Source organism: Psammomys obesus, unplaced genomic scaffold (genome assembly GCF_907164565.1).
Source record: "Psammomys obesus unplaced genomic scaffold, mPsaObe1.curated_primary_1811, whole genome shotgun sequence".
Classification (NCBI taxonomy): Eukaryota; Metazoa; Chordata; class Mammalia; order Rodentia; family Muridae; genus Psammomys; species Psammomys obesus.
The window spans coordinates 12786527-12797339 of NW_026585987.1; the positions used below are offsets into that span (position 1 = coordinate 12786527).

The following is a 10813-nucleotide window of genomic DNA, read 5'->3' on the forward strand; positions in this document are numbered from 1 at the left end:
GTGGATGTATAAGATTGGTCCAAAGGCTGTGGTCCAACTAGTCAAACAATGCCTGTCTATCAATGGAAAGTTGAAGAATACAATAGTGGTTCAGTCCATGTGGCTAGATGTCTCAGCCAGTCTTCAGTATATACCAGAATCCCAAAGAAGGAGGCAATAATGAATGGCAGTTTACAAAACAAAAACGTCTTGCTAATCAGAGTAGTTGGAAGGAGAAATAGTGAAAGAGTGGCCATCTTTAATGTCCTTTATATATGTAGGCTGCCACCAGATGCTGTGGCCTATATTGAAGATGCATCTTTTTATTTAAATTTATTTTTTAGAATTTATTCACTTTACATCCCAATTGGAGCCCTCTCCCTTGACTCCTTCCAGTCCTTCCCTCCCTCTTCAGCCTTCCCCCTCTACTATTCCTCAGAAAGAAAGAGAGACCTCCTTCCCTACCATCTGACCCCAGCCTATCAAGGCTCATTAGGACTGCCTGCATCCTCTTCCTCTGAGGCCTTGAAAGGGGCCCTCACCAGGTGGAAGTGATCAAAGAGGAGGCAACAGAGTCCATGTCAGAGACAGCCCCTGCTCTCCTTAAGGAGGGAGCCACATGGAGACAGAGCTGCCTATCAGCTACATCTGAGAAGGTGTAGGTCTAGGTCCTCTCCATTCATGCTCCTTGCTTTGTGCATCAGTCTCTGCAGGGTCCATGAGCCCAGATTTGTTGGCTTTGTGGCTCTTCTTATGCAGTTCTTATGCCCCAAGTGAACCTGAATACTGTTCCTGGGTCCCACAGGTATCCTCATGAAGGGAGGCATAGCAGTGTTATTGACAATGGAACTCAGGGAACACAGTGAAGCTAACCTCTGCTGTCTATGCACCAGGTGGTCCAGGTAGACAGGGAATTGTTAGGGAGACCTCTATGATGAATGTTCCAGGAGACCCTCAAAAGCCTCCTGAGGAAGGCAGGCAATGGGGGTCTGGGACAGCACTCAGATCACCTGTGCTGGATGTGCCTTAGGTGAATGAGGCTGGCAGGTAGTTGGCAGAGAGAGCTCTCTGCAGGATCTTCTTGAGGTCCCAACAGGCCTTCTAGAAAAGGTGGGCGATGGGGATCTGGGACAGCCTGCAACACACCTCTGCTAGATGTGCCTCAGGTGAAAGAGGCAGCCAGAGATTAGGTGAGGGGGGTCTACGCTGGATATTTCTGGAATGAAACCACATGAATGATCTCTCCAGCCCCAATACACACTTTTAATAAAGAAAATAGAATATCATACACAAAACAGTTGGGAAATGGGGACCAACTTTGAGGAAAGCTGCATGCATAATCTGGAGTTGGCCTAGAAGACAGGCTCTGTGTGCTTCAGATGACAGATTGGAAGAGTGGGAATACCTAAGTCCTTTGTAGTTTAGTCAGTGTCATCATTATCTCATGTAGCAGAGCAATGAGATGCATGATTTGATGCTTTCCCTGCTGGATTTCGGTCTGGCTTTGGTCTATTCACTTTTTGCTATGCTCTGAATTTTTCTGTAATAAGGTTGCTTATCCTCTGGCATTGGATGTTCAAACATAACAGTCTCATTTTGAAAAATGGTAGAGTGTGGTAGGATAAAAGATATTTTTTCCTATCTAAGAACTAGAGAAATGTGTGGTGGTTAAATGAAAATGCCTCCCAGAGTTTCACATGTTTTCTAGTTGGTACAACTGTTTGGAAAGCAATAGAAGTGTGACCTTTTAGAAGGAGGTGCATCATATGGGTGCAGTTGGAGCCTTTAAAAGCCTCTGAGCATGTCCAATGTGCTGTCCACCTCCTGTCTGAGATTCAATTATAATTTGCCTTGGCCATGGTGTGTTTCGTGACAGCACTGAGAGGTCACTAAACAGAAGTGTGCTGTGAAACATCAGAACACTGAAAATCCTTCCTTCCATTTACAGAAACCAAGACGGATGGATTTTTTTTCTAAATAAAATCTCTAGAGCAGGTAGCCTCAGTCCCATGCATTTGAGGGTAGGAATGATTCCAGATTTACAAGTCTAGGCTGCCATGAAGAAGCAATCCTGTCAAGAACATTCTCTTTTACTCCTAACCAGTCCAATATCAAGTGACTTTTCAGCTCCTTCTCTAATATATGACTTTCACGCTAGGAGTGCACAGGATTAAACAGACTGATTTTTATTACAGATTCAATGTGTATTGTACACTGAATCACTCACTATGGTTCTAAATGAGGCATGTCTCGAGCAAACAAAATAAATCAAAATCATATTCATGACAAGCCAGCTAACTCCATGTTTTTCTTCCTTTTGCTAATTGATCATAATGTTAAAATTTGATTCCAAGTTGAAGGTCAACTTTTTTTGGCTTGTTCTTCCTCTATAATCTTGGGATTTCCACATGATAACTTGTTTCTATTGTCCATGGTATGTTCTGAGAACTGGGTGATAGTTAACCAAATTACTAATGGGTGGCAAAAGATTCTGCCTTTCTAAGCACTTGCTATGTACCTCACCTTGAGCAGAATATAAAAATCCTGCCCTGCTTTAAATCAGAGCCAGGTCTTTCTTCTACTTCAGAGAAGACTACAAGTTTGGCCCAGCTGTAAAATAAATTTTTATCATACAGTATTTTAGTGATTGCTCCTTGTTTTTTTCCAGTTTATTTGTTTGTTTATTTATTTATTACAATTTATTCACTGTGTCCTGGATGTTGCCCCCTCCCTCTTCTCCCCCTATGCCCCTTCCCTAGTCCACTGATAGAGGATGACCTCCTTCCTTTCTATCTGATCCTAGCCTATCAAGTCTCATCAGGGCTGGCTGCATCATCTTCCCCTGTGGTCTGGTAAGGCTGCACACCCCTTTCCCCAGGAGGAAGTAATCAAAGAGCCGGCCACTGAGTTCATGTCAGAGACAGCCCCTCTTCCCCTTACTAGAGAACCCACTTGGAGACTGAGCAGCTGTGGGCTTCCTCTGAGCATGGGGTCTATTTCCTCTCCATGCATGGTCCTAGGTTGAAGTATCAGTCTCTGCAGGTACCCCTGGGCCCAGGTTTTTTGGCTCTGTTGGTTTTCTTGTGGAGTTCCTGTCACCTCCAGGTCTTTTTATCTCCATCTTCTTCCATAAGGTTTCCTTGCACTCTGCCCAAAGTATGGCACAATTAAAATTTGCTTTAATGTTCTTTCAGGGAAAAGACAGCACAAGGTAAACACACTTTACAGTTCGGGTCCTTTATGTTTTTGTACATCAGGCCATGAACTCATATGGAATGGGCTCCAGCAGCTCTGGCTCCTTCGTGTTGGTCCTCACAGAGTGTGCTTCTCTGGGTGGCACAGGCTGGAGCTTGAGCTGAACTCTGGTGCCCTTCTCTTTGTCGTTCCTCTTCTTCTGGTCATTCTCCTTCACATGCTTTAGGAAGCTGTCCCCACTCTTAGGGTACTTGATGTGTTCAATGCTCACAATGATTCTCTTGGGGAGGATCTTGCCCTTAGCCTACTTGTTCACAATGATGCCCATGGCATGCTGGTGACATTGTAGACTCGTCCAGTGTTGCTGTAGTAACACTTACGGGGCATTTATTTTTTTTAACAGTGCCCATTCCCTTGATATCTACGATGTTACCCTTTTTGTAGATTCCACATGTAAGTGGCCAAAGGAACAACTCCATGTTTTCTGAAAGGCCTGGAGAACATGTAGCAAGGGCCTCTTCTCCTTGTGTTCTGGCAAGATGACTGCATAGAAAGAAAGCAAGGGGTCAGGGCCGCTTGGCCTTCAAGGCCCTTGGGCTACCCGCCAGCTCCTGGTTTTTGAAAACACAACTAATATTGACCACTTTTTAGGTCCATTTGAGATGGGTGATATTATGGAAGTGATTATGTAGTGCTTTTGTAATCACTTGCTATGTACCTCAGCCTTGAGCTAGAATATAAAGAGGATGTCCTACTTTTAATCAGGAACACTATTGTGCCCAATTCATGAGGCCCCCCCCAAAAGACCACCAGGGAGTCAAGTCCATTGCAAAACACATGAGGATCTTTATTCGCAGCTGGAATTGGAAATGGCTGGCCTTGGGTAGTCTGTGTCATTTTCAGGAGCAAAAGTAGGAGTTGGAACGAGTTAGGGCCATCCAGGCTGGTTTCCTGGTAACGATATCTCTAAGGAGCAGCAAGGTTAGCTCTTCCCTGCAGTTGGCTGAATCTGCGTAGAAGCAGCAAGGTCAACTGGCCTGCTATGTTTTAAGCTTTTTATCTCAGTGCCCCAAAAACCTATTTTTCAATTCTTTGGTCTCTCAACACTTCTCTCTTCTAGTTCAGAGGACACTACAAGTTTGAGCAGACTGTAAAATGAATTTTTACCTTACAATATTTTGGTGGATGCTCCTGGTTTTTGATACCACAACAATAATGATGGTTTTTAGTCTTTAGAGCCATCTGAGATGGGTTATATTATGGAAATGATTATGAAGACCAGCGTGGCTACAGATTCATGGACATGAACTAACCTCCAAAGTGATAGTGAGAAAACCATGCCAGACACCCCAAAGGTCATCAGGGACTAGGTCTAAACAAAGTCACCCAAAAATCACCAGGAACTAGTGACCCCACACCAAGGTCACAAGAAACTAAGCCATAGGTCACTAATTCCAGTAACAAGGTCATAAGATTCCCTATCCAAGAAACAGTCTGAGGATAAGCACAAGAATGGGTAGGTATCTTATCTCAGCATTTGTGCTGAAAAGCCCATCGACCTTTTAGTAGAACGTTTCATGGTACAAAAAATACCTGACATTCCTGAGGTCTATAGATAGCTCACTCAAAGTTCTGTTAATTAGCCAATCATGTCGTAACAAGCTTGCCCTTGCTTAATGTCACCCAATCATGTAACAGTTAAACCTGAGATTCTGGGTGCTTCCTCAAACCCCAATAATAACCCTACCATGTGGCTGCTCAGGACTTTCCTCTCTGATTCACTGCATTGGTGACATTGGGGAGACAGAGCTTAACCCTGACTAAAGCTCTTTGCTCTTGCATACATGATCCAGATCCTGGTGGTCTTTGGGAACCTTAAGATCTGGGTATAACAAGAGTACGCAATCAGCTGCTGGAGTCACCAGTATGAAAAAGAAGCTGATTACTGGAGGGGGGGATGATTTTGTAATTTTGCAGCATGTTTTAATTTGTGTTATGTGAAAAACGACAGACCATATTGTTGTGTGTACAATTTGAAAAGGTTAGCTTCAGCCAATGCATACTGAATTTACCGTTAGGGCACTGTCCTATGAAAATATGTGCAATCCTCATTGACATAATTAAGTCAGCTCAGTAAGTTAAAGACAGGTTTTGGAGGTAGCTGTGTGTGTCAGGTTAAGATCTCAGCAGCTTAATTGCACACATGAGCAAGGTCAAACAGTATCTTATTAATGTCATTCCTTCTTCCAGGGAAAGGCCTGCTCTTCTTCAAAGTCAGTACAGCTATGGGTTTTTTTTTCAATTATATTTACTTTTTAAAAAGCCAAGGTTTCACTTTTTTAACTTTGATTTTCTTTAAATGCTCTCATTTCTTACTTGTTCCTATTCTCCAATGTTTCCCAGCCACTAAGAATACCTTTCCATTTTCACAAGTGTTGATGATCATTTATTCCTGTTTACAACAATGTCTCCTGAAGCCCAGGCTTGCCTCATGCTGTGCGTAATTAAGAATTGCTTTGAACACCCAATCTTGCCTCTGCTACACAGTGCCAGGAAGACAGTCATGCAACACCTTTCAGGCTAGGCCTTGGCTGGTCGTAAGAAGGAAAAAAAGACTGGTGAATGAGTGTTCACTAACCATTCTGGCTTTTAAAAACAAAACAAAAAAAACCAAACAAACAAACGAAAAAAAAAACAGTCTTTATAGGAAAAACAAATATACGGTGTGGGCTCCCCACTCGGCCATCTTGGTATCGAAGATTATCTTCCAGCACAGCTTAGGAGTCAACAGACTCAAGAGTCCTGTCTGAGAAAGGGGCACTGATCTTCTCAAATGACGCCCCACACTTCCTCCAAACCTGTGGTAATGTTAGCACAGGTAAGGACAGCAGAGGACAGATAGTTGCTGATGGACACCATCTTTTCTGTGTACTCCACACTGACCTTGCCAAGGGCAAATGCCCCCACTACAAAAACAGCTGGGTCACTAACTGGGCACCAAGTCTCCCACCATGCTGGCGTCCACAGAGGAAAAGGAAGTGCCAATCTCCATACAGCCAACTGGGAAGTGGTCGGATACTGGGTTCTTAATTACCTTCAAAAGCTTCTGAGGGCCATCAGCTGCTCAGACGCTGAGTTTGTGTAAAAGCTGAACCATGAGGACACAAAAGCCATCAAAGGTTCTAGGAATTCGAGTCTGGGGGTTTACTTCAATCAGCCCGTTCTTAGATGTGTGGATATAAACCTGTGGCAAGCCAGCTCGTTTCAGGGGGCTGTCCATCAGCATCAGTAAGATCTGATCTGTGATGTCTGGTCTGACTTCCCCTGGGTCCCGTTAATTCTTCAACAATGCGGACTTGTACTTGTCACAGGTGAGTACCTCATAAGTTTTCCTTCCCTTGACTGTCTCCAAACTGGCCTCTTCCAGCACCACAGTGAGCCCATCGCCTCTGCTCTTGCATTTTGCCCCAACTCGGGGGTTCTTAGGCAGCTCAGTATCCCAGTCCCGTTCCTGCACTGCAAAACACCGCTCACGAGGTTGGCAATGGCATTGGCACAGCTATCTAGTAAGCAGACCGGAAACGGCACTGAGGTCCTTAAGTTAGAACTTCATGTCTGCCTTCACTGCAAACTTCCTTCTGAAGAGTTTAAGTCAGTTTAGGTGACTCCATTTTGAAATAAGGAGCCATCTTGACTGGGAGCTGAACTCAGGTACCAGGATATATCACAGAATATGCACTTGGCAGAAAACAAAGTTAACTCTCCTAGCCAACAGCCTCCAGGAAATATCACAGAATAAATACTTGATAGAAAATAGAGACAATCTCCCTGGTAATAATCAATGAGAATTGGTTGGGAAAATTCCCAACATTCCAGATGTAGTTTAGAAGAATGACATTTGTGATTATGTAGAAGGTCACCTCGCCCCTATGGCATTTACTCTCTTATAACATCAAGGCATGAACCCCCCTCCCCCCGCTTGCTGTCAGGGAGACCCCCTGCTTGTGGTTTTTCCCTTTAAAAACCCTGCTCACTTGGACACTGAACTGTCATTGGCTACCCCTGTGCAGGGGTTCCCAGCCATCTCCACGCGTGAAACATGACTGCAGTATCCGTCTCAGAAAAGACCCCTGTACCCAAATTTTTTCCATCTGTTGTTCTCCTTTTGGAGCTCCTGTTCTCTCCAGGTCTTACTATCTCCCACTTCTTTCATAAGATTCCCTGCACTATACCCAAAGTTTGACTATGAGTCTCAGCATCTGTATCGATACCCTGCAGGGTAGAGTGGGTTCCATAGTAATGGGAACAGGGACTGTCTCTGACATGAACTGATTAGCCTGCTCTTTGATCACCTCCCCCTGGAGGGGGAGCAGCCATACTAGACCACAGAAGAAAACAATACAGCCACTCCTTATGAGACCTGATAGACTAGGATCAGAAGGAAGGGCAGGAGGACCTCCCTTATCAGTGGACTGGGGGAGGGGCACAGGTGGGGAACAGAGAAGGAGGGTGGGATTGGGAGGGGAAGAGGTAGGGAGCTACAGGGGGGATACAAAGTGAATGAACTGTAATTAATAAAAATTAAAATTAAAAAAAGACTTTCTAAAAAATTTTAAAACATGCCTTCAAAATTAAAATAATAAATTTAAAAAAAATGCACACTCAGGGCTTGGGGTCCCACTTCTCTACTGCTGTGCCAGTGAGACATAGGTCCTGAGTTCGATAGCTCTTGTAATAAAGCTCTCTTGCTCTTGCATTGAGTCATCTCCTGGTGGTCTCTGAGGGTCCCATGATCCTGCCATAGCACTTCCAACTGCCATTTTAAGAAAAGGAGCTTGGAAATGGCCCAATTCTGGCTTTTACTGGAAACTTACAAATGAAGAGGGACCAGTGTATGACCGGAGTCCACTGGCCAACATTAAAGTAGGTGTAGTCACAGCACTAAAGGGAGGAGCAAGTAGAAGGGTGAAAGCTTTCCTGCTTTGGCTGTACTTCAAGTTAGCAGTGAGTAATGATATCATCAATTTTAAATGCTCGATAATTGCCCCAACTGCCATTTTTTAGGGCCACAGACCAGGAACCAAGAATCTGAATAAGAAACAAATTTATTGTGAAACCAAATTACTATATTACAGTAGTTCAATTAATTAAAACCCCAGCAGTTGGGTAATTGAGGGATTTTTCTTAATTATAGTTTTTGAAGTGAAAACCGCTTCTTTAAACTGGATCTTTTGACGTGATGAGATTGATCTTTAATCTAGGCCACAGCTTCTGGTAGCAGCCTGCATATATAAAGGTCGCTGAGGGTGGTAGTGCTTTCTCTCTTTCTGCTTGTTCTGCTCTGGCTAGCGAGATAGTTATTTGTTTGTTTGTTTGGTTTGATTTGGTTTTGTTTTTCCTGGCATGAGAGCCTCCTTCTTCAGAATTCTGGTATCTACTGAAGACCACCTGAGACATCCAGCCACATGGACTAAACGGTTCACTCTCTCATAGTCTTCAACTTTCTGTTGATAGACAGCCACTGCTTTACTAGTTGGACCACGGCCTGTGAACCATTGCAATGAATCCACTTTAATTACATTCATTCTATCAGTTCTGTTCATCTAGAGAACCCTTCCTAATACAGCCCTGGCGGGTTGTGTTTTGTTTGTTTGTTTTGTTGTTTCCCCTTCCCACTGAGGAAGGTGTGCTGGCTAATAATAGTGCTCCACAGTGTTTGTCATCTGTTTCCTGCATTTCTCCCACGGTTGTCTGGAGTCCCATATATACCAGGTGAAAAGTATCTGCAGTTTATCTGATCCCAGTCACGAACAAAAATCTTTTCTTTCCTAAAATCTCTCTTCAATTAATTATTAATATTCGTGGTTCCACCTGTGGGTCATACATACTGTTCACTCCACTGTAAGCTGAATAATGGACTGTGCAAACTATCCATCCACCTTGGTTCCAGGAGTAAGAAGGGTAAGTGTCTGCTGAGAGCTGTGGTGGGAGCTGAGACAAGCTCTGAAGTTGCTGTGCTGTGACGACAGCGTCACTGCCCACAAAGGGGAGGAGCAGGCGGCTAAGCAGGGGGAGCTGGAGTGGTCGGTCCTCTCCGGGGCAGAGTGCTGAAACAGACAAGTCCGCTCTTAGCAGTCAGACACAGTGCTACTGGAATGCAGATCTCTGCAGATCTGGAAAAAGACCTACCTCTGGACTAGAAGGTTGGGCCAAAAGCAACTGAGCTTGTCCCTTCAGCCCACACTAATCCCGTGGAAGGTGCTCATGTCAGTCAAGACTCACCGGCCAATCACGGCCTCGAGGCGGGCCATTCTGTCAGAAGTGGAGGAGGGCTCTTCCGGGTGCCCTGGGCAAGGCTGCATTTCAAATTTGTAGCTGGGCAGGTTCAAAAAGGTTTTTGTGGTGTGGTCTCAGCGCTGCTAATGGGTATTGTGAGGGAGATCCCAGGCAAGACTTGAAGAGGCGACATGGTGAGTATGTGACCATTGCCCCTAACCGGGAGGAGCAGGAATCTGAGCAGCGGGAGCTGAGTGGGAACCAGCGGCCAGATTCTGCCACCTGTGAGGTTCCTTGTGGTCCTATTTGCCCCATGGACCCGACTGTGGCATCTAATAACTTAACTGTGGAAGCTGCATCTGCACAAAGTATTTGGAGCTGGGGTTTGTGTGTAGAAATATCCTGGGCAGGATACCAAACTCGGAGAGGCCTAGTATCTCTAGCTTCGTCTAGAAGTTCTGCCCATGGCATTTAACATTTAGGTGTAAGATCCATCTGGGGTTAATTTTGTGGAGGCTATAAACCGCATGCCATGTGTCTCGTAGCACTCCAATATTAAGCTCTGATGTAAAAGAGTAGACCTGATGATGTAAAGGATTTATCATAGCTTAGGAGATAATAAGTCAGACCAAGTAGAATTTAGCTGAGGGAGGACTGTCTCTAAATCACCCCACAGATTAGTTCTGTGCTAACCAGGCCTGTTAGCGATTAGGATGCTGGGATACACCTGTTTGTTCACCAGGATTGTACAGAACTACGCTCCAAACCCATGAGAAAGGAGACAACCCTGATTTGCAACCAACTACTAGCCCCAGCCCCCCTATCAAAGAGCAGGCCTCTAACAAGCTGCTCAATAGGGCATTACAGGGTCACAGCCAACAGCAAAGCCTGGTGTGCCATGAAGGTCCAGTTTTAATCTGAGAAAAGTGTAGTTCTTCCACATGGGCTAAACACCTAGTGACACCTTTTGTTAATTAAAAACATTTTTTTGTGTTGAGTGCTGGCTTTACCGAACATGGCTTTTCCTGAGGTCCTCATGTAAGGAGAATGACATAGCTCCTTCTCAAACCCAGAAACATGCTTTTCAGAGCCAATAACAGCTAGAGGCCTAGGTCTTGAGAGCATTCCCTAAGGCCCTGAGGTATAGATAAGAAAAGAGTTTCTTCTCTAAAACCGGAATATACTTGGGAGAGCTGGTAATGGTTTGAAGCCAGGTCTTTTGGGGAGGGCTGGCTTCAGATTCTAAGAACTCCGCTCTTCCCACCACATGTGGCTGTGATTATCAGTCCCGCAGGCACTATAGCCTTGGTCAGTAATGCCCTTGAGATACCCCGTGTTCCCCTTGTGTGGCATTGTTTTCTTA

At 44.7% G+C, this 10813-nt stretch overlaps 2 pseudogenes; both read right to left on the minus strand.

The window, feature by feature from the left end:
- Positions 1–3232: 3232 nt before the first annotated feature.
- On the minus strand, positions 3233–3723 carry LOC129671908 (60S ribosomal protein L21-like; annotated as a pseudogene).
- A 2280-nt stretch (positions 3724–6003) lies between these two features.
- LOC129671909 (ribosomal RNA small subunit methyltransferase NEP1-like) lies at positions 6004–10575 on the minus strand (annotated as a pseudogene).
- Positions 10576–10813: the final 238 nt, after the last annotated feature.